Here is a 23,372-nt window from a genome sequence, read left to right on the forward strand (position 1 = left end):
GCAGCAGTGACGGCTGGCGTCATTGTTGTCATGACAAACACGGTCAAAACAGGAAGTCTCTGGTGAGTGTGACACGTTGTTGATTGTACTTTTGGCAGGACACCTACAGGAGATTCCCAAGCTAACTGCTGCCGATGATAACAAGTGGACTGAGAATCACTTGATTTTACCCTGCCTTCTCGACATCAGAGCTCATTTGATTCAATTAAAAAGTGTAGCTTTCCAAATGGACCCCCTCTGGTACCCCCAAGAGGAACACGTATTCACCCCAGTTTCAGTTACAGTTAGCTAATGAGATGCTCTGTACGTATATCCTACGAAAAGAAGACGACCTCTACTCCTCTCTCTAATTGCTTTTGTCATCCAGAGTGTCAGCAATGTTGCCTTGGTCTCAACGCTATTACTCCGACTCATTGCCGTTGCATACCTCTCACACTACCAGTGACTATTGTTGGTGGGTTTCCAGACTCAGCAGGAGTCAAGTGGTACCAACTGGCAACACAGCCCTCCTCACTTGTACAATCATCCTCATTCTTTCTCTCTTTGTCATCTTTGTTCTCTCCAAATTTGGACAATGTTTGTGCCAATCCATGAAGCAGAAATTGAGGAAAAAGAAAGGAGTTCAGGAAAGCCATTATGGTTCAACCTCAGGGCTCCATCTTTAGCAACTGTAATGACAATCCATCCAATAGTTCTAAGCTTAATCCAAAAGACAACTGGACTTGGTTGAAGTTCTTGAAGACGTTTCACTTCCTCTTCCAGCTCCGTCCACCAGTCAGTTTAGAACTGAAGAAGCCTTTGGGATGAGAGGTGAGACGTCTTCAAGAACTTCAACCAAGTCCAGTTGCCTTTTGGATTAAGCCTAGCATTACCATGACCTGGATGATAATCCATCCAATAGTTGTGAAGACATTTCACCGAAAGACAAAACTGCCAACCTGTTAGTGGACCTAAAGGAAAAGTCATTAAATGAAGAATGTCACTAGGCGCTCATCCTCTGGGGACCATGAATTTTGAAGAACAAAAATCAAGGCACACTGTTCAATATTGGGGGTGTTGTCATACATAGAGCTATGCCGCTTTTGATGCTATATAGCAAAGTTTCAGGAGCAGGACCACACCTCAACCGCGCCTCTTCTGGCATTCCCATAAATTAAAACCTAACCCTCTCCTCCTTTTTCAGTCTTGCATTCTGCAGTCCTTCCTCCCATCCCTGCTCTTTTTCTGTAGGGCCCTGAGGGGGTACGCTGTGCCCGAGTACAACAGCGGATTCCCACTGTAGTTTGACCTCTCCTAGTCCAAGCATTGTTATCATCAATACATTGGTAAATCATATTCTGTTGATGGTGTGGTCCTTGCTAGTGACAGCTTAAAACCAACCCTTTACAAACTTATACTCTTGCGGATTCATAAAGGACCTTCTCTGACATCTTTTCCGAGGGCTTCGTGGCAAACCAAGGAGGATTGTAGGCAGAGGTTTCTGCTGGGGTTTTATTGCATGAATACAAGGATTGTCCTGGGAATGTTGTAATAGTTGGCATACCTCCATGTTGTGATTTGTACATGAGCAATTTGCCTCCCATCGAAGGTCAGTGTTCACTGGTCATTGTTTGAAACGGCACTCTTTTGTTTTTTTCCACAAATGTCTTGGAACAAAACAATTACCAAACCAGATTGTAGTCCCACCTTCTTGAGTCATTGGCATACCATTGCCATGATTGCCCACACCCACTACCCCACGGTGGCGTGATGTCGTGACTGCAAGATGTTCTGTAAGAAGGAAGACATGATCTGATCGGCAGACTTTGAACAAACACAGATCTCCCTCGAACATAGAGCCCAAGGAAAAGCTGACTGGAAAACCCCTGGAAAAACTGTGAGGAAGCAACTGGAACCAATCCATCTTGTTAAAGAGAGAAAGGAGACAAAGAGATGTTTCCGGGCACCAAAGGGTCTAGAATGAGTGCTTGTTCCAGACATACCAGTGATACCAGAAACATGAGCTTTGGGTGAAGCTGCATGGAAAAGCCCTAAAAAAGAGCGAGAAAGCGAATGGAAGCAATTGATCTCATCAAAGAGAGACTGTGCTGGGGAACAGAAGGACTTGGAATAAGGTTCCCTGCTTGTTCCAGCAAGTCAGAGATACCAGACATATACCAAATAAAAACATCTGAAGCCGACATGTGTAGATGTTTAAGCCATGCAGCTTGGCAGTAAGGATGACAATGATGTAAATGGTGTGCGCTTCTATAGCCGCTTTCTCTGACCGAGGCAAGGAAACGATTCAGCCATCAAACACACTGCAGGCTACGTCTCCTGAAGCGATTCAGGGTTCAGTGCTTTATCCAAGGATACTTCGGCATGTACTGGATTGGGGGGCGACCCACTCTGTCTCTGAGCCACAGCCGCCCACAGGTTGATCTGTTGGTCAATCCACAGCTGTGGTCCAAACTCAAATACCTCTACAAATGAGGTATTTGATTGCCATGAAATTATGCACAGTCATTCCTGATCGACAGAGGGTGAATCGAACAGTCAATCCCCCGACTTATTCTGCAGGGTGGATTAATTAACCCCTCCTTTAGCACCACCATCAGGAAACACCTAAAAAAGTAGTGACATTCTCACCAGCCTGATTGGTACTGTGTGTTCAGTCAACGCCTTTTCATCCCAGGTTGTGAAATATCAAAACTCAACAACGACTTTGGCTTCACAGGCAATCAAATCTTTGGCCCCCAGCTGCCGCCCCAGGCTGACTTCATCTGTCTTCCTAGTATGCGTGAGGAGTGTCCCTGAGCCTCGAGTATACCTTGGGATTTATTTACCTTGGAGTTAGTTGAAAGCCCGGTGTGTCTCATGCAGCTTGAGTGTCCGTATGAGATGCTTAGAGCCTTGACAAAGCCAAAGTCTGGCTTAGTGCTAGTCAGCATGCTAATGTACTAATATGTCGAACATTGCTTTCTAAATGTCAGATTAGCAAGATAGCGTTACAACCTCATCGTTTATATAACGCCTTGCAGATCTGCTTGCGAGGCTGTAAATGGTAATCTGGAAACCTGAGAATTATTCTGATGACATGAGCTAGAAATGCATGCGTTCTCTGTGGTGGCCATTTTTTCTCAAGTCGTGGCTCCATGAAGTCAAGTCTCCACCAGATGACTCCAACTGCAGAGAATTTGATATCAAAACAGGTGGCTTTAATCAAACATCATTACAAAATCACTCAGTCTACAAAAGCGCAATTACTTTCTTGGATATTTGATATTTAGTGTCAACATGTGACCTTTTCACTTACATGAAGGTGTAATTTGCAAGTCTATTGCTCACTGATGCAATGAAATGATTCATGATGTGTATTCCCAGGTCACTGAAGCTTTCCAAACTTTCATTCCCTGGGTTTTTTTGTATTTAAGAAATCATCTGTTGCACAAAAAGTGGCAACCCTAACCCTAACTCTAAAGATGCAACGAGATAATAAGGCCGAAGGCAAATTCCATGAAGGGAAAATAATTTAGATGATTGGTCAAATATGAGTTTGTCTTTGCAAACGTTTACTTCTTTGCAAAAGTAATGTAAAATATGTAAAGCAATGTGTTTCTGTAAGGGACTGAATCACGTCAGCTGATCACATCCAGCTTCATGCTCTTTTCGCAGACACGTTTACACACTCTTTTCCAGTGAGACGTGCAATGCAGGGCATGCACACACAAACACACACACACCTCAGAATAGGTGAGGTGAGCGTTTGATGGTCCGTGCAGCTGCCTTGCAGATCTCTAAGAAAAAAGAGCACGGGGGGGGGGGGGGGTGTTGGGTAAAGAGAGGCTGACAAAGAGACAAAGACAGACAGAGAGAGAGAGACAGAAAACGAGAGGCATGCCTGCTCTTGTTGGTGTGCAGAGGGCTTTGGGTTGACTCCTTTGAACTTATGATGAGCCAAATTCCATCCTCACATCTCTGGGAGGAAGTACCTCACACGCGCACACACGCACACACACACACACAAGCATATGCACGCACCATCATGTTCCATCCGAGGCCCCAGCGCTGCCAGACGCCAGTTATCATCCGTCACCTGGCGTCTCAGACGAGCATTTCAGCGAACATATGCACACACACACACACGCTCGTGTAGACACAACATACACACATAAATACATGCATAAACACACACACATATGCATGTAAGAGCGGAGCGGGGGATAATTAACATCTAGAGAAACCACAGTGAAGAGATGGCGGCAATCCAACACTCTCTTTTCCCGCTTTCTCTGCTTTCTTTGTGATATAAGAATATACAGTACACACTATCATATGGCTGGACACATTCCACGCACTTCAAAGACCTCTGGCGAACTGAGTGTGCATGATTACAGGGAGGGCTTGCTCTAAAGGGCCTCAGAGAGAAAAAAAATCAGAGAGGCAGAGACGGGGAGAAAGCAGCTGGGTTGGTGGTAAACATCTGGTGGTGGTGGAGGCCTGGCTCTGACAGTCGGAGGAAATAGCTGCACGGCTGTTCCAGGATCTGCTCGGCGCGTCTGTCCTCGTCCACTCGCCTCTGCAGACCTGATGTGACTCGCTGACTGTAAAGGTCCAATAAAGTCACTCAGAGTTTTCCAGCTTTGAAAATCAACTGGTTTTTTTTCACACTCTGAAGGTACACGACTCCCAAATGCAATCCTGGGAACATCCTCCTGATATTGACTTACAGCCTCTGTTGCACAACATCTCTCTCCTCACTTGTTTTAAAGTTTTAAGCCCTTCCCCAAGTCATCTGTTTCTGTTTATGGTCGTCAAGATCAATAATAGAGGCAGACTTTCACATAGATATATAACAATAAAGGAGTTATTTAAAGGTTTAGTCTCGAAGATTTTCATTTCAATAAACGCCGAAGGAGGTAACACAATAGTGATCGAGCCTATGGCCCACTGATGAAAGCCTTTGCATTTGCACTATATAATATTATTACAGACTGGGTGTCTATGGCGACATTCGTGGAAGAAATCACAAGCGGCGCCCAGTTAGTGACGTGTTTTCCATCAGCCAGCAGTGGTTGGTCTGCCAGAGAGGGTAGGCGGAGCTAAGCGGCTGCTTTTCCGCTCTCTGCAAGTGTTGCGAGTAAACAGTAATTTAGTATGGCTGAACAAACAAAGAAAAGATGGATGACTACAGATACAACTTCAAAAATAAGTGAAAATCCAAAGAAAAAGGAACAAATTGGATGCTCAGATGAAGGCAAACAGTCTACAAAGTAAAGCGAGGAAATCAAGAGTTAGAACCATGACAAAGAGAGCCGACCGTAGATGTCAGTTTTAATTGGGAAGTGTCCTCCCATCTTTACTATGTATCATCAGTAGGTGGTGCCCAAGAAAACAAAACATCTTCAAGAAACTCCAGGTTAAGTTCTAAGAAAATAAAATGATGATCCTGCTGATGAAGATCACGTGATATGACCTATATCTCTGGAAGAGTTGCTGTAATATATAAATCATGATATGAGGTATTTTTGTCTTCTGTAAATACTATGATGCACACATTTTTACTTAGGTAAACAGACTGTACTTACAGAGCGCTTGTCTAGTCTTTCGACCATTAAAAGCACTTTTACACTACATGTCACATTCACCCTTTCACACTGATGGCAAAAGCCTAAGTGCCAATCTCCAATCAGGATCTATAGGCCCTCATATACTGAAAGCTATGCCCTGGGGGTTCAGTGTCCTCTAACATGTGACTGTAGCAGTCAGGGATCGAACCCTCATCCTTCCAATTAAGAAACGTCCAACCGACTCTACCACTGAGCCATCGCTGCTGGTAGTTACTGTCCCCGCTACTAAATAATAATCTGTCAAGAAACATATTCCAACCCTGAAATAGTTAAGGTAATAAAGTCCTTGTTTCACTGGGACTTAAAGCTCCTGTGAGGAACTTTCAGTTTGTGTTGATTTTGGCGCCCCCTGTGGACAAAGCCGTACCTCTTATCTCTTTGCTGATTTTGTCCTGTACATGCTTAAGTGGTGGTTTGTAACAACAAATCTCATCATCGTTATATGCATCACTCACTTTAAATGTTTGCCCTGGGAAATGTAAACAAAGGCAGCGTGCAGTTAATCGTTTCGTCTGACACCTACCCCCCTGCCAGCAGCTTCAGGCATTAAAAATAACTATATAGAAATAATCAATCTTGTCGCTGATGGTCTGGTTTGCTTTTGTAGCTCATAAAGAGAAATCAGAGAAAATTTCAGTCTGTTTCATAACCAGCAAAAAACTCCTCACAGGAGCTTTAAATAACATACAGTATGACGTCTATTTTGATTATTAAATATGACTCTTTTACTTTACAGTCAGTATCGTCTTTGATATTCGAAGGTATAAAGTTAAAAAAAATCCTCTGAATCAAAGTAGCAGCAACTGTTGAGTATCATTTAAAGGCTTTTTAACATTATCGTGCTAAACTAACTGTAAAAACTAAACCATTCACTTGGTCCTAGTAAAAGAGTGGAAACACAGCTAAACAGCTAAATCTTGTTGTCAGTGGACGGTATAAAAAACAGTCCACCAAATATGCGAAGCCCTTTTATCATTATATCTATACTGCTTATCCCGTTCAGGGTCACAGGGGAGCTTGGGCCTATCCCAGTTGTCATTGCGGTACACCCTGGACTGATCGCCAGTCAATCACAGGGCTGACACACAGAGACAGACCACCTCACACCCACACCTATGGGCAACTTAGAGCCACCAATGAACCTTACAAATCTTTGGACGGTGGGAGGAAGCCAGAGACCCCGGAGGAGAACATGCAAACTCCACACAGAAAGGCCAACTTTGAACCACCGTGCAGCTGCCTTCCACATCAACAAGACAATATATGATGTTGTATTTTGTTTTACTGTTTCTACTGTAGTAACTATCCCTTAAATATCACCTGTTGAGCTTTAGGTCAATAAGTGTAGTACAGCAAATCACTGAGCAGGACTGCTTTAAATTTAGTTTAAGATTATACGTTAAATAATGTAAATTTTTTGGGCAAATTCTATGGAATTCCACAAAAAATGTGCATTAAAAGTTGATAAAAGCTCAATGCTGTTACGCACAGATGACTTCAAACACGAGTGCATTTTACAAAGGGACTTAAACCATGACAGGATTCTGATCCATATTATCCTCTCTGGAATATAAGCCCCTGTGTGGCTGCTCTCAGGAACATCCACCTGTAGTGCGTGTATGAAGAAGAAACTAAATTCACACATAAAATAAGAGATTAGAAAGAATAATGTCACAATGAAAATATTAATGAGCCTGTATTACAAACAGGACATGTCAGTTTCATTCACTCTTTCCGCAGTTAGGGGGCTCCACAGTCTGCGTGTGCTGCCTGTGTATGACCCGCGCTGCGTTCTGGGTGTGAGAGCGTGACTTTAATGCCTGCCACATCAGTCCCCCCTCAAGGATGATTAGTGTTTATTGAATTGGATTTGAAGTTAATTTGATTCCTCGCGGGCACGCCGTCCCGATCCAGGGCCATTTTTTTTCTCTGCTGGCTTAGAATTACAGCAGTGGCTGTTTTCTTAGTGCTGCTGCTGGAATGTGTGTGTGTGCTAGAGAGAGAGAGAGTGTGTGTGTGTGTGTGTGTGTGTGTGTGTGTGTGTTTAGAGAGAAATCTAGAACTCAGGGGCAATGAGTGTATTTGGCTGAGTCTGGCTGCTTGAAAATACAGAAGGTCGATTCCAGTCGAGACAAACACGTACGCAACAAGAAGCCCACTTAGCAGATTGTTTTCTGTTGTTTGCACTCGTTCTCTGTGGAGCTTGTAGCCGTGTTTCTGATCAAATACAACAACGATTGTAAAGAGCTTCAAACTGAATGGTTGTATCATGCATGCTGCAGAAGAAGGCCTCACATTTGAGAGTCATCAGTCAAAATGCTGCAAAATCCAGCCTCTTCTTTGGGCGTTAAAAGTGTGCAAACTCTGCAGCATGCGCTTCTTATAGAATAAAATGCACTTTAAATAATTCAGTTAAGTCCTAACATCAAATGTTTGGTATGCAGGTGTGTGATGGAAGCATTTAAATGCATTGCATTTAGCACTCAGACACTTGGCAGCGTTAATGCTCTGATCCTGACATGTACCTGTTGGCATTAATGTCTCGCATCAAGCACCGACACGCTCAAATAATCACCTGCACACATAAAACTATTCAGCGTGTACATGTCACTGTGCTGTATTACATCCAGCTACAGGAAGTTGAGGTGATATACGGAACAGTTACAGATACCATCTCTGTAGATGCACATGTGACGCCTGTGGTGCTTTCTGATTTAAATTTGGCACAGATATCACAAGACTTTGATCTTGTTTTGCTTTTATGTAGTTTTATTGGTAATGACGTTTCTGTCATAAGCAGCAGTGTCTGTCATGGGACCTTTGGACCTGTCAGCTGAGGGATGTTGAGTGTCCGTGCAGCCAGCAGAGGGACTTTGGCCTGTTGTTTTGGTGGCGCTGGGACCGGGCTTTGACACACATGACACCTTAAAAATCTGCTGCATAGACTATTTTTTAAGTCATGCCTGTAGGAAACACTATAACACAGTTATTTTTACATTAATTGATCACTTTAGGGAGGATAGTATGTAAGTGACCAGTGGGAGCGCAGTGACACGGGTCAGGTCAGGTCATTTCTCGCTGCAGGTTTGGCTATGAAACGTTTTCTGTGTCAAAATCAAAGATAAAAGAAAACCAGTCCAAACTGGATTCAGCTTGTTTTTGTTTGCAGGAAAGTGCACTCACCTACATCAGCTGACAAGTACATGCATTCTCTTGGAAGGAACAACTTTTATTAAGTTTATGCAGATGATTGCTTAAGTGCAGACTTTTTTTTTTCAAGATAATTCTGTAAGAGTTGATAAAAGGAGACGTCAAAACAATTTTTTATTTGCCTCTTTATGAGTGTTTTGTACCATCACCTGATCAGTGGCCATAACGAAGACACTAAAATGTTCATATAAAAATGTTATGTCATAATAGTTCTTTGTTTTGATGACTAAGTTGCTATCACGCCATTTTCTATCGAAATATAAGAATATGAGGCGAATGAAACATAAATATAGTTTATAAATGATTAAAAATCTTCTCTTTGGTTCTTGGTTCGCTTGTAAAATGTCTACTTGCCTTTAAAGTGTTCCTGCTCATTTCTTCTGTCACAAAGGTAAAGCAGCAGCTCCCCTCTCTGTTTTGGCTTTTCTGCGTGCGCAGCGTGCATTACGGTAAAAGGAGGCGGGCTCTGACCTACATGTGCGTCGAGTTTTGATTGACATGGCGGAGTCTCGCAGTACGCGTCGCGCCGCGCCAGCAGACAGTCAGGACCCGACCCTGGGAATAAAAAAACGCGCAGCTCCGTCTGTTTGAAGATTATTTTATTGCAGCGAGGTGAGTCCTTTTACACTTGTGTTACGGTACGAACCAGCCCGCGAAGAAGCGGGCACGAAGGACCGATGGAGGCGATGTTGAAAACTTTTAGAAGTGCGTGTCTGTGAGTGTGTGTGAGTGTGTGTGTGTGAGAGAGTTTGGAGAGCTGAGCGCTGACGCCGGCAGTCTGGGCCACTTGGCCAGCGCAAAGGAAAAAGGAAAACTGCTTCAGTGCTGCGGAGGAGGGGGGAGAACCGAAACTTTTGGGCTGATTTTCCCTTTTATTTTGAGACAAGGAGGAAAAGGCAAAACAGCGCGGATAAGTCGGTCCATTAGTCGAGTGTATGTGACTTTGTTGCGTTTGGAAGCTCCTCTTCGTGGTCCCGATTTCTCAGCTTTCTCGAAAGAATGTGTTTTTGTCTCCGAGGACTTCAGATGGAGTGAGTGCGCAACAGGAGAAAAGCTTTTCCTCTCCGCTTCATTTCTGCAATAAAACAGTTGTTTTGCCGCGACTAGCTTCGTGGAAATGTTCGCTCGTGTTGTAGCTGCTCAAAATCAGGAAATGAGCACTTTTTATAGCTGGAAAATAACTTTGGAAAGGAAGATGCTGAGGCAGTCAGATTTGACAGAGGGGGTTGCGAAATCATTGAATTGCCTCTATAGGGGGTTATTTTGCATTGGATAAGTGTGGAGGAACAGCGAAGGGGCTGTTTTAGAGACACTTTCCACAGAGTTTGTGTGCGGTTGCAGAATGAAGGAAAAAAAGACTTTGGAGAGGAAAAAATCTCAACTCCAGCATATCCTAGCATTCCTTCCAGCCAGTCTCTCTCTCCCTCTCTCTCTCTCCCTCTCCCTCTCTCTCCCTCAGAAACGACTACGTGTCTGTCTGTTTGTGCAGGGAAGACAAACCTCTCTCTCTCTCTCTTTCTCTCTCTCTCTCTCCTCCTGATGCAGACGTGGAAATCAAACATTGGGCTCCTGCTTGAAACGATCGATTATCTCGGCCTTCCACGTATGCCTGCATTACAGAAAACACTCACAATGCTGTGTACGAAGCCCTTTAGTCCATCAGCGAGGAGGAGACGAGATGTGGCAGCCACAGGGTGGAAGAATTAAGATTGAAAAGACGAGTTTAGATGTAAAATGTGTGCATCAGATTTGGGCTTTTATTTTGAAATGTAACAACAGGACTGAGGGGTTAATTGTCACGCTGAGTGGAGGAGCTGGTAGGGGGATAATTGGGGCTATGATTTGGGAATCACATACCCCCCTGCTGTGGGCTCTGGATCCAGTGCACGCTGGATAATATAGGTTGTAGGAAAACACACACACTCACACACACATTTTCAGGGGGGAGAGGGAGAAATCCGATCCCAAATACATGACGTCAGATGACATTCCTTTGGTGAAAAGCTGATGTGGCCTTGTAAGTTTTTTTCTGTGATTTTTTTTTTTTTTTTTTTTTAGGGGGGGGGTTTGGAAATGATTGGGTTAGCAGCTGGAAAGGTGTGTTTAGGTTCAGGTGGGAGCGCAGGAATTCTCTGCGTGGTGCATGAATGGGCAATTTATTTTGCTTCCACAAGTCAGAGGCATCAAAGAGGGTTAGCATCAAACGTTTAGGGCCAAGGTGGAGGTAGGGGCTACAGGAAGGAGGTAAAGATGGAGATCTCTTAGGTTGTAAATATGACCCCTTAAAGTGTACGTGTCTACATTTCTTTGCTCTTTAAATGGCTCATAATTCCACCTTTCTGAATCTGTTACTCAACTCTCCGCTCTGCAGCCTCGGGATATTTCTTTTTCTCATTCTCTGGTTTCACTGAGGGGTTGTTTGTCGAGGCCCGCAGCTTTCCTCGCTGTGTCTCACATGTGAAACAAATGCTGATTTAGCGAACGATCGGCAGCACAGACTCATGGAAATGAGGGCAAGGAGTAAAGTTCCTGTGCGGCCTGAAGTTCCATGTGCTGCGCTCGGTCACTGAGGATTAAAGGTGCAGTCCATATTTCTAAGCACTACACACATATATCCCTGTTAACACAAGCTGAATGAGGTTTATGTCACTGCACTCTGTTCTCAGAGAGCTGTAAGCCTCTTAAAGTTAAACATATAGTCTGAGTCAGAACGTAAACACGGCGCATAGCTCCAGTTATGTAATGTTTTCAGTGAAAACTCTCATTTCAGCGTTTTTAACAAGCTTATTTTTCAGCTTTTATTTTGGTGTAAAGTTGGCTGTGATGAGCTCCAGGAATGTGTTGCTGCAGGATGTGCAACAGCGTAATGTAAGCAGGGGGTTTCACTCAAACTGATGCAATTGCATGCAAGATGTAGTCGGACAGTTGTAGAGTGCTGTGTGCTTTCTGTGTGTTATTTCGATCTAGCACTAAGAGACACTGTAGGAGTCAGGTGAAAGCATGGTAGCCATTGTTGCAGTGGCCTTTCACATGAATAGGCCCGGGGTTGAATAACACTTTATATAAGTCGACCTGTTGCCGTCACGGCTTTGTCGCACAGGTACGACCCCGTGTCGGGCTGCGGGATGGAGTAACTTTTACAGCTGCTTTGTTTGAGCCCACTTTGTTTCACTCCACTTAAGCGTGTGAATAAATGCAGAGAAAAAACAATCTGCATATTATAACAGGAAGTCGATTTCGTGAGCTTTTTCTGAAGCAAACACTAAAGGTGGTAAAAGCGGAAAGTGTCAGATGTTCATCCTTTAATATCCCGAGACAGGTTATTCTGAGCTCAATGAGGAAGTTGTTTCATGACGGCTCGTGACGCCGACAGCCGGCCTCATCCGGGCTCTTGTGGTGTCTCCGCCTGGCCCCCCCTGGTCAAACCCTCAGGTACGCCTGGCCCAAAGGGGGTCATGGAAGGGGCAGGACGATACTCCACCATTGTGTGTTTGTGCATGCGTGTCCCACTGGTAACCTAGAACATGTTATCCGAGGGGTAGTGTTACCGGGCAGTGCTTGTGTATCAGGAACAGAAGCTGGAGCAGCTCTAGGGTTACGCCGACAAGACAATGCAGCTGTGGAAAGTGTGTGTGAGCATGTGAGAGAGAGGGGAGGACGGGGAGGGAGCTGCAGGTAAAACTTCTTGTTTTTGTGTTGATTTTCAGGAAGTCAGAGCTTATTTAAGTGGACGGTTTTGGCCCTTTTCTCCCAAACCTATGGGCATTAAAATCTATATTTAAGAAGTTGCTATTTATGTACTGATATGTTCTTCTTAGAGCTAAAGATTTGCTGCTTTTTAGTTCATTTTTAGACGTCAGGCGTCACTTTGACATCGCCTCAGGCTGCATTTTTTGTACTTTAAAGACCAAAATTAGTAAAATGTTAACCCAGAAATAAGCGTAACATTATTAAATAATGAACATTTGATTGGTCAGTGTATGAGAGTTGTGGTCTATTTAAGGAAGCTTTATGAGCCTGGGAAGCTTTCGCAAATAAGGAAATGCAATGTGCTTTGCCTGTGCAGACATAACACAGTCTGCAGCTTATCATCCATAATGGCCCTTTATTTATATTTATATATATATATACTCATAATGACCCTTTGACCCAGATCAGCCTCCCATATTAGGAAGATTTCCTCCCATTAAGTTGTATTCTTTTATTTTTAAGTATTAAACTGTGCCTGCAGTTTGCATAAAGTCTGTTTCGTCTAATGCAGCAGGTGTGCTTCCCAGAAAGATGGCCGCCTTCACTGTCACTGTAGCAGAGGTGCCGTTCAGGTGCAGTCAAGTGAACGTGTTGCTTCCTGCTTCCTGATTGAAGTGTTTCTGATTGGTTGGTTGGATGTGCCGAGGTGTAACTGTTCCGTGAGGTCAAGAGGTCGACACCTGGAGTCTCTGCAGTTTCCTGTAACTCCTCTTGTCCTGATGACGCTCAGTGCAGCTTGTGCTTTCTCCATATGATGGCGTGAAGTTTAGAGGATACAGTTTTCCTTTTTATCGGCTCTGACCGTGCGTTTTATTTTGAAGGTATTCTACTTCCTTTCTCTGTGTCTTAATGATGCTGCTCGTCTTACGCACGGTTAATAGGATCTACTTTCTCTTGAACCTCTCACACGAATACGTCGAGCCGCGCAGGCCCGGTTTGGTCTCAGTTTTCAGCAGCAGTTTGATGATGTCATAGAGAGTGTGTGTGTGTGTGTGTGTGTGCAGGTTTAGGTGGAGTTTTGGGGGGTTTATGTCACATCCTGGTGATTTTTATATGTTTTAGTGAAGAACGTAGTTTGATTTTAAATACATGTAAGGGTCCCATGAGGTGAAAATCTTGGTTAAACTAAACCTGCGTACACATCCCAGGTTACAGCTGCACGGAGACACAGAGTGTGAAAAAGAAAGACACTTTGTGTCCTGTCTCATGACAGCAGCTGTTGATCTGCTGCTTGATGCTTTCACTTTCTATTTCCCAGCTTTTTCCTCCATGAGTGTGTGTGTGTCTCTCTCCTGCGTGCTCTCTCCCACCGTCTCTCCGTGTCTCTTTCTCTCCCATATGAACGCTGGCTTTTTGTTGAAGTATCCCAGCATCTCATGTTTGCTTGGCACGGAGCTGTAATGTTTACCCTCCTCCTCCTCCTCCTCCTTTTCTGCCCTCCTCCCTCCCTTCCTCTCTCCTCTCCTCCAGAGCCCCCTTTTCTGTCTCCCTTGATAATTTCCTGCATTGTTGACAGTTGATTTAGAAGAAGATAAAAGAAGCCTTTCAACTTCTCCACCCTCCGTCTCCCTCCTCCCCCTCCTCTCCCGCTCCCCTCTCCTCCTCTCCTTTCATTCGGTGTCATGTGTAAAGTCGTTTTTTTTTCGTCTGTGCTTTTAAAAGTTTCACTTCAGAAAATATCTAAAAATTGGAGAAATGTGATGTCTGCTCTGCATGAGATATTAAACTCCTCAAGGACTGTTGTTAAGGTCATTGACGTTCCCAGACTGAAGACAGAATTCAAGTAAACAGATTTTGTAACAAAGGAGTCGTTGAAATATGACTTAAAAACATTCATTTGGAGCATGACTGCAACTAACCATTATTTGTATCCTCTGTGGAAGAGTTAAGTCTCATTTTTGGAGCAAGGTGATCTTAAACTGTTGTATTCTGTCCGACTGACCGTCCAAAACCCAAAGATTTCAGCTCTTATTTTTAGGTCACACTGATCTATAGTTCAAAAGATTATCAATAAAACATTTTTTCTTAATACATGACTGTAAGTAAAATGTAAAAAAATATATTTGAGTTTAAGGGCCTGCTTTGTTTTGAGCTGGCAGCGTCTGTTTTCTACACAAAACTAATGCAGTTCAACGTTTTCAGCGTCCTCTGCGCAAAAACGCGCTCGGCGTCAGCTGGTTTTTGTCTCTGTGCTCTCAGTTGAAAATAGCTCAACTTTTGGAGAAGTGCTGCGCTCATCAATGTCACTTCTCCCGCACCAACCACTCAAACTCAAGAAGGGGCGGGACTTAAGATATCAACAGCTAATCCTTTTGGTTTTCCTGTGCGTACAATGTCCAGGTGTAGAGCTGCTGCTAACGCCAGGACACGATTCCTTTCCATTAGTTTGATGTTTTCTTTGTCAAATGTCCTTGAATAAAAGCAAATATTAAGCAAACAGAGCGATTTAAAGTAGACTTAACCGCCACTCGTAGCCTAGCAACAGTAAGGGCCGGTGGCAGCGCTCTGAAATTGAGGTCATGGACGCTGCCAGCGCATAAAAAGTCGTTAGTGGACACAGGCCCTTAGACTGTTAGTTACGGCTAAATGAAAACATCACTTTGGTCTTAAGAAAACAGCTTATTTATGGTGTGTTGATGAATAATTTCCAGTTTTTTAAAAGAACAAATGATTCATATATAAATAAAGAGAAAAACTTCAAAGTCATTGTAATGTGTTTTACCCTTATTTCCGTACAACAGAAGAGGACAGAAAATAAAAAGTCATCTATTGTGGAAAAATGAACACATTTCTCTAAAACAAATTAAAGACAATATTGATCAAGAGAATCCAGGAGGCTGTACAGTGTAGTTCAGTAAGTGTTGTATACGTCTATGAAGTATCTGTAATATTTGTGCAGCATGGATGCACTTCAACAACATCGTTGGCACATGATGCAACGTGCGACTTCATGAAAAACTTTCACTTCTCTTGTCTGCGATTCGACTCGTTGCTCATCGCTTGTTGTCGTTCGCACGGCTCCTGACAGCAGCTGTTTCGCTGCAGCGGAGGCGACTGCAGAGCGCGGGGAACGGCAGAGTGACAGCGCAGGAAGAGAGCAGATGATGAAATAAAGGGATTACGACGGAGAGATAAAATGTTTGGAATCCAGGTTTCTCAGTGAGTTCTCATCAGTCGGTAAAGTTTAGTGGAGACGTGCAGGAGAGATGTGGCCCCTTATGTGTGTGTGTGTGTGGCCAGCTGGCCGAAGGGATGAAGCGTGCACCTGTACACACACAACTTAACACACATGCATGAAACATACGCACACACAGAGCTGACTTTACGTGCCTGCATTAGCATGCCAGGCGTGTTGGTGTTGCTAGTTGGCAGGTCCATGGAAAGTTCCGCCGCTCGTTAATGGCTGTTTTTATGCCCGACTGGGAGCGTTATGAGAGTGTATCTCAAGTGTCTGTGGGCATGTGCGTCTGTGTGTGTGTGTGTGTGTGTGTGTTGGAAACTTTATCTTTACCTGGGTACATTTCTTATTCTGTTATTGGCTGGAACTGGACTTATTAACTTGTACATGCACACATTTTTAAGTATGCTTTACTCTGTGTGCGTATGTGTGTGTACTGTGTGTGTGTGTGTGTGTGCATATGTGTGTGTGTGTGTGTGTGTGTGTGGCTTTTGATACACACTGTCGCACACTGGCGGGCATGCAGGACCAGATTCGAGGCCTCTGCTTCAGGAGGAAGTAGGTGTTTTTTCATGCGAAGCCACATGTTTTATTGCTTTCCCTTGTTAAACCACCCTCCTCCACCTCCTCCTCCCCTTCCTCCCTCCTTTTCTCCCCCCCACAGGGCACGCAGACACACTTGGACCCCTCCCTCCCGGCCTTTCACCCCCCCGCTCGTCCCTGCCCTACATACCTGTCATGTCTCCTGCTTGTTCTTATGCCACTTTCAGACCCCCCCTTCCTTTTGGGGTAGTTTTTGAAAGTTTGGCGGCCATATTGAATTTTAAAACCAGAAAGAACGTTTAAAAATAAATCACCTGTGTTGTTTTTTCCCAACTTATCCGACCACCGTGCATCCCATCTTTGCAATCATCATTATTTTTTTAAGAAAAACTTTATTGACTTTGGACAGAATAACAAAAACCTCAGTTTTTATGGTTTAAAGGTAGAATGATCTGGATTGGTCTGGCCACTGCCTCCCCTATTTTCCTCCAGGTCTCCCCTCCTTGCCCTCGAGCAGGACCCCCCACAAATCACTAAAACATCCCAAACACACACACACACACACACAGGCATGCAGGCAGACAGAAACACACACACACACACACACACACACACACACACAATCATACTCACACACCCACATCCCCAAACCAGTGTGTGAAATCCTGAGGCTGATTGAGGAGGAGGAATGTGACCTTGTGACCCCAGGCCGTTGGGAGGGGTGTTATAAGTGTGTGTGTGTGTGTGTGTGTGTTTGAAGTTAGGGTGCAAGTGATTGTACACTTTCCATCGCCTTGCTATTCCCAGAAGTGTCCTCTCTCATTTTTCAGACGCTTCTAACGGATTAAACGCCGTCGTCTCCTCTCGAGACACGCACACACACACACACACACACGCACACTCATAACCACGGCGATGAGTTAGTCATGGAATTAGGCATGTAGAGAAGCATTCATTCATGATTTGCCTGCTCTGTAGTGCATTTGAAGCCTCTGTGTGTGTGTGTGTGTTTGTGTGTGCTCCTCTCTCAGACCCAGTTGTTGTCTTGTCTGTGAGAGAGGAGACAAGTTTCTCATGTAGGTGTGACTAAATAGTCTTTCTCTTTCAGCACCCACCCACCCACTCTCTCTCTCTCTCACACACACACACACACAGAAACACACACACCACCCACTGAGCAAGCTTTTTCATGGACCATAAAACTGATAATCTGAACGTCTCTCCGTGGTTTGTCTGCGTCTTCAAGCTCGTCCATCCGAGAATGTGAGTTTGTGCATCAGTCTGTCTGCCTGTGTGTGTGTGTGCGTGTGTGTGTGTGTGGGGGGGGGGGGGGGGTAGAATTCACTTCTTGACTTGGCATAGCTGTCTTAATTAAGACTCATGGCATGCGGCCCTGATGGAGCTCGGCATTAGCAGCAGAGACGTGCTGTGTGTGCAGGCCGGGCGGCAGCAGGTCCGCTGGCACTGAATGTGGGCTCATTGTCCGGGCTCTGCGGTCGTCCTCCTTCAGCTCTCTTTGCTCGCCGCTTGTAATGTGGAGCTGATTATGATGATTGGAGGTCGTGCATTGAAATACAAAGCAATGCAGAAGGTCTTGAGCTAAAGAGAGGTTAGCTAGGCCTTTATGGTGAACCCAACAGCCAGGGCCAAGTCATACACTTAGCAGAGTTAGCATTTCATCCACTGATTGTTGCAGCTGCAGTGTCTCTGAATACCTTCAGGTACGTCCGCTGCTTTTTTAAGATTGATGTTATCATTACACACGTGCCCTTATTTTCTTTACATGTATTTTCAGCAGCATTCCTCATACCATGCTCAATCTCTCTGATCTCAGAAGTATCGCAGAAATGCTGCGTGTCTATTGATGAGTGCACAAACAAACTTTTTGCACTCGCAAGTAAGTAAGTGAAATGTATTTGTACTTTTTTACATGCACGAATAAAGCATAAAAGATCATCTGAAAACACGCACACAACAAAAATACCAGTACATTCACAAAAAGTAGACCCTCATCAAACAGGTTACCCAAACGTCTTTCTGAACAGGCATGTTCAAACTGGGCCCCTCCTCCCGGGCTCTTCCTCTCGTGCGAGAACACGCCCACCCCGCCGAGCTAACACCGACAGCATCACGGTGACCTTTGCGCTAGCATGCTAACCCCCCCGGTTAGCTTGTCCTACCCGTCCAACGGAAAGAAGGCCGACTCTGCATCGCTCTTTTGCCATGTTCGCTGGGGATTGGCTCAGGGAACCACAACAGCGCCTCTTCTGAAAATGTCCCATGCAAAGCAAAACAACTTATTACTACTTATTATACCTTTAATGTGATATAATGTCATTATAGTGCTAAATGCAGCAATTCCCCAAACAACAACTGAAAAGAAATACACTGCGACAGTCATATACATACATAACTGTGTGCACACGCTGCTCAAACACACATGTATGTTGTGAGTTCCATGCTGTGGTATGAGCTTTGGTTTTGGGGTTTTCCTCTGGGGACCCATTAGCTGACATGTTTATTGTGGATTGAAACGTTAAAGCCGCACTAAACTTTGACTTTTTTTTTAACTCTGTGTAACCAGAAGCCAAATCATACTGAAAGTGTGTGTGAAACACGACTATACAATAAGTAACCTTCGGCCCTGCGGTGTTCTGGTGTGGCGTTCAGGCTCAGCTGTACGTTTCCTGGCAGGGCTGAGAGGCTGAAAGTGTGGTCCGCTGGCTGCCAGGGTGCGCGATGTATTGTGCGTATGCGTGTTTATGTATTTGCGCGCAGGCTTGTTTTTGTGCGATGGAGTTCAAGCATGCCTGGTGTGTGTTTATGTGGGTGTGTGCCCGCCTGTGTCTGTGTGTGCCGATGTGCGCAGTGAGGAGGAAGTGGCTGTGTTTGTTTAAACTAAGCACGCTCAGCCATGTGGGACAATTTAGCGGGAATGAGACCCCCGCACCCCCCTCCCCCATCCCCCTCTCCCCAAGCCTGCGCTGCTCTCCTCCCCCACCCTGCCCCCCAAAACCTTCTGAATGGGCGGCTGTCTTTTGAAGGCTGAGGGGCTGTTTGGGAAGTATAGGGCCAGTAGAGTGGGGGTGAGGATAGGGGAGGAAGAAGGGGGGGGTTGGAGCAGACAGGTTAAAGCTGGATGGAGGAGAGGAGGAGATAAGGGAGTTGAGGAAGAGGAGGAAGGCTGAGCGCTCTTGCGTGAAAACCAAAGTGTAACTAATGTCCATTGGTCACTGGTGCTTTTATTGTGAAAGCCATGCAACCACGAAAGTCGTACACAACACACGCTGCCTTATCTGAGCGGCCACTTGAAAGCATCCAGCTCTGCCAGCGATGCATCATATTTACTGTAAAGGCCTTTGCATGGAACCGACTGCATTACACAGCAATGAAACAGACTGAGACGAACATGAACATGAAGGAGAATGTGGCGCTTATGCAGAGCCGATTCTCCCGTATAATGTCGCGCTAGCATGATATGTGTTGCAAATGAACACGTGATGCACGTGTTTGGCCTTCTGAGAGCCACAACGTGCACCGTTTACTGATTATATGTGTGAGAGAGAGAAAAAAGGCAGACAAAGCGAGAATGTTTGAACCTGGTTAGACCTCACTCCGTCTTCACATCTCCATGGTGACGGGAGCGATAATGACTTTGAAATTACATTTATTTCTGAAACTGACACATTAATATATTTAAAAATCCTGCTTTTGTCTCTTTCTTTGGCTGTAATTCTGTTTTTTAACATTCGTCTTCAACTGTGACAGTCTATCCGTGTGTTAACATGATTATTAGAATCGAGGTTTTGAGCCTCAGTACATGGTGTTTACATGAAACATGAGAAACCTGGTTATTGTATCCCTTTATCCACGATAACAACAATATTCAGGTTTCCTTTCATCAGCTTATTTTTGTGTCTTGATGTTTTTAGCATCTCAGTCGCCATGTTCTGTACCAACACAGTGTTCAGAAACCTGTATAAGTTATAAGGTAGCTTGTGAGCTACCAGTAGCTCGCGGCCTAGATTATAATCTAGATCCTGTAAAAAAAAAAGTCAGATGACACCTTGAAAGCCTCTTCCCTCTTCAATTCAATCAATCAATCAATCAAATTTTATTTGTATAGCGCCAAATCATAACCAGAGTTATCTTGAGACACTTCACAAAAAGAGCAGGTCTAGACCCACTCTTTGTTATGTTATTTAAAGAGAGGCCCAACATGAATCACCATGAGTAGCACTTAGCAATATTCGGCACATTGGCAAGGAAAAACTTCCTTTTAACAGGCAGAAACCTTGAGCAGAACCAGACTCATGTTGAACAGCCATCTGCCTCAAAATCAAAAAACAGTCAGTAAAAAACGGTGATGCTCCTGGCAAGTTTGTCAACGTCTGAACGTAACCAATCGCAGCGATGTTGCAGCAACCTCGATAGGTTCCACGGGGAGTGGGAAAGCAAGTTTTTATTCACGAATCAGTCAACAAAAGAATCAGCATGGGGCGCCTCCTGCAATCACAGCAATGTGACGCGAGGAGCTCTCTGCCACTTTCATTTTTTCAAAGTAGCTCTCAGATGAAAAAAGGTTGGAGATTTCTGAAACGGGGAGACAATGTTAACATGCACCGAACACGGATGCTTCAAAACCCCAATCATAACTACAGTTCTACCGAGACTGGTCTGAGTATTCCCCTCCTGTATGGGCCACTGCTACTAGCTTGAATGCAGAATTGGGTATGTGGAAGTACACCAGTCAATAACTCCACTGGTTTCAGGTAAATTATCACAACAATGCAGTGCTAACAGAGAGTGTAATGTTAGTCATGATGTATCAAAGCAGTGTTGGTTTCCGGACTGAAAAAACGGTATTGAAACTTCTCTAAAAATAACCTGAAACCCAGCAGCCATGTAAATTTACCATATGACACTGGAAATGAAGCTTATCAAACACAACCCGCCCCTGAAGGTGTGAACTTCTTCAGAATTTGGTCAGTGGGTTAAAGATCATTTGGGTTCATTGGTGCTATGAAAAATGGGCTTGGGGCTGAAGATAGCGGAGAATTCCTGACTCTTTAACGAGCCTCGAGGGTTGTCAGCTGTTGGGGCTCAAACCAGACGACCTCGGCTCTTATTTAGCGTCATTAGCAAGTTAGCCGTGCCAAGCTAGCGCCCCTCATGGCTCCACAGTCGGCCGTACTCCCCCCCAATTGCCATCCAAACTCAGCCTTTAGTCTCCGTGCCTGCTGAACTGGCCTCCTTGTGTGTGGTCACGCTGAGCCCTGAAGATCCGAGGTGTTAGCGGCGGGTTTGCTGTGAGCTCTCCTCAGGCTAAGCGCTCCTCTCTGGGCTGCAGAGCGCTTACCCTTCAGCCTCTCTGGGTCTGATGGAGAAAAGCCTGAACTGTGCTAGAACAGGAAGAGGGAGAGATGGATAAGAGGGAGACGGGGAGGAGGGGGACAAAAGGAGAAGAAAAATCTGGAAGCGCTGCCATGAAGAGAGTGAGTCATGTTCATGTGCTTGTGGGAGAATAGCCACTTCCTCTGTATTAACAGACGTAAACACCAACAAAACGGAGCTTTTTCTAAAGGCAGTCTTGCATGTTGAGAGGAGTAATGAAGATGAAGATTGTGGCAGTACCCGTCATGAAGATGGCAGAGATGTTGCAGACGTCAATGAGGCTGATGAAAGCGGCAATGACACCGCTTTTACTAATGATGATTAGGGCGCGGTGGGCTTGTGTTTGTGCCGGTCTGTAAGCGATTTTGTTGCGTGTGTGGTCACCAAGTTTGTGGAACCATGGCTCGAACATCTGTAAGTCAAAGGAGCGCTCAGTTGGAGGAAAAAGAGCGAGGGTCTGGCGATCCCGGCTGATGTAATTGGTGGAAACGTCAGTGTCTGTGCCTGGGATAAACGCTATCACAAAGTCACTTTGTCTCTGTGCGTTCGACTGTTTGCATTGCCTCTGTTTATACTCTGACTCCCACACAATGACCCACATTATTTCTCTCCATTACTTTCTCCCTCTTGCTTTGCATTTTTTTTTTCTCACACACAGACGACGGAGAGAGAATATAGATCTGCTTCTCTCTCTCTCTCTCCTCTGGAGTTACGTCGCTGCTGCGTGGCTACGTGGCAAGCGTTGGACTGTCAGGGCCTCTGCTGTGGGTTTACTGCCTGCTGGCCCCCAGCCCAACCACACACACACAAAGTAACACACACACACACACACACACAAACACACAGCCAGCCCACAGCCGTACAGCTGCAGGAGGGAGGGCTCGCTGGCAGATGCACACATCTGCTAGAGCTAGCTAGTGCTGTCCAAACGCGAAGCTAACGGCTAACGCAGAACTCCCAGTGCAACACAGAGCTGATTGTAAACGCTCTGCCTTCATGGATAGGAGAGCGTGTTTCAAACTGTCTGAGGTTGACTCTTTATTTGCCGGACTCATTCAATTATCTCTGCCTCTCAGTCTCTCACACACACACACACACACACACACACACACACATGCTAACAGCCTGCTGTCTGTGGTATGACAGGCAGGACTAATGTTTGTTCTGGAGCAATAACACAATTAGGATTCCACACATTTCTTTCTCCACACACACTGCGCCCTCCGTTCCCCCCCTCCCCATTTTCTCCCTTCTCCTCTTTCCTTTCCTCTCCCCTTTCCCTTCTTTCTCCCCCCTCCTCCTCCCTCTCTTGCTCTTTCCATCCTAACCTTCTCTCGGTTAACAGATTGCTGTCACTTCCACGTTGTGCAGACAGACAACAGCTAGTATTGATTGAATAACAGCAAATTGCTTTGTTTTTGATAAAACTACAGGCCTGAGTCCGTCCTGTGTGTGTGTGTGTGTGTGTGTGTGTACTCTATTCTTGGCACACTTCTCCTATTCGGTCCACTGCTCTTCCGCTTAGGGTTTGATGCAGGTGATCTTCCTCCGTACACCAATTAACCTTTCTCTCTCTGACTCACACACACACACACACACACACACACACACACACACCGCAGCTCCTCTCCCACAGCTCCTGACCTGAGTGTAAAATAGCCATTTCCTCTTCGTTTTGTTCACAAGGA

General features: G+C 45.0%; 1 protein-coding gene across 1 annotated transcript in view; it reads left to right on the forward strand.

The window, feature by feature from the left end:
• Positions 1–9,368: 9,368 nt before the first annotated feature.
• The window catches only part of fndc3ba (fibronectin type III domain containing 3Ba), a 110,711-nt gene continuing 96,707 nt past the window's right edge, over positions 9,369–23,372 (forward strand). Inside the window, exon 1 of the mRNA XM_069661324.1 lies at positions 9,369–9,431. The gene's annotated coding sequence lies outside the window, so the exon portion shown is untranslated. The remainder of the gene's footprint in view (positions 9,432–23,372) is intronic.

This window comes from Semicossyphus pulcher, unplaced genomic scaffold (genome assembly GCF_022749685.1).
Source record: "Semicossyphus pulcher isolate SPU_LCO1_2020_fin unplaced genomic scaffold, fSemPul1.0.p SCAF_14, whole genome shotgun sequence".
Classification (NCBI taxonomy): Eukaryota; Metazoa; Chordata; class Actinopteri; order Labriformes; family Labridae; genus Semicossyphus; species Semicossyphus pulcher.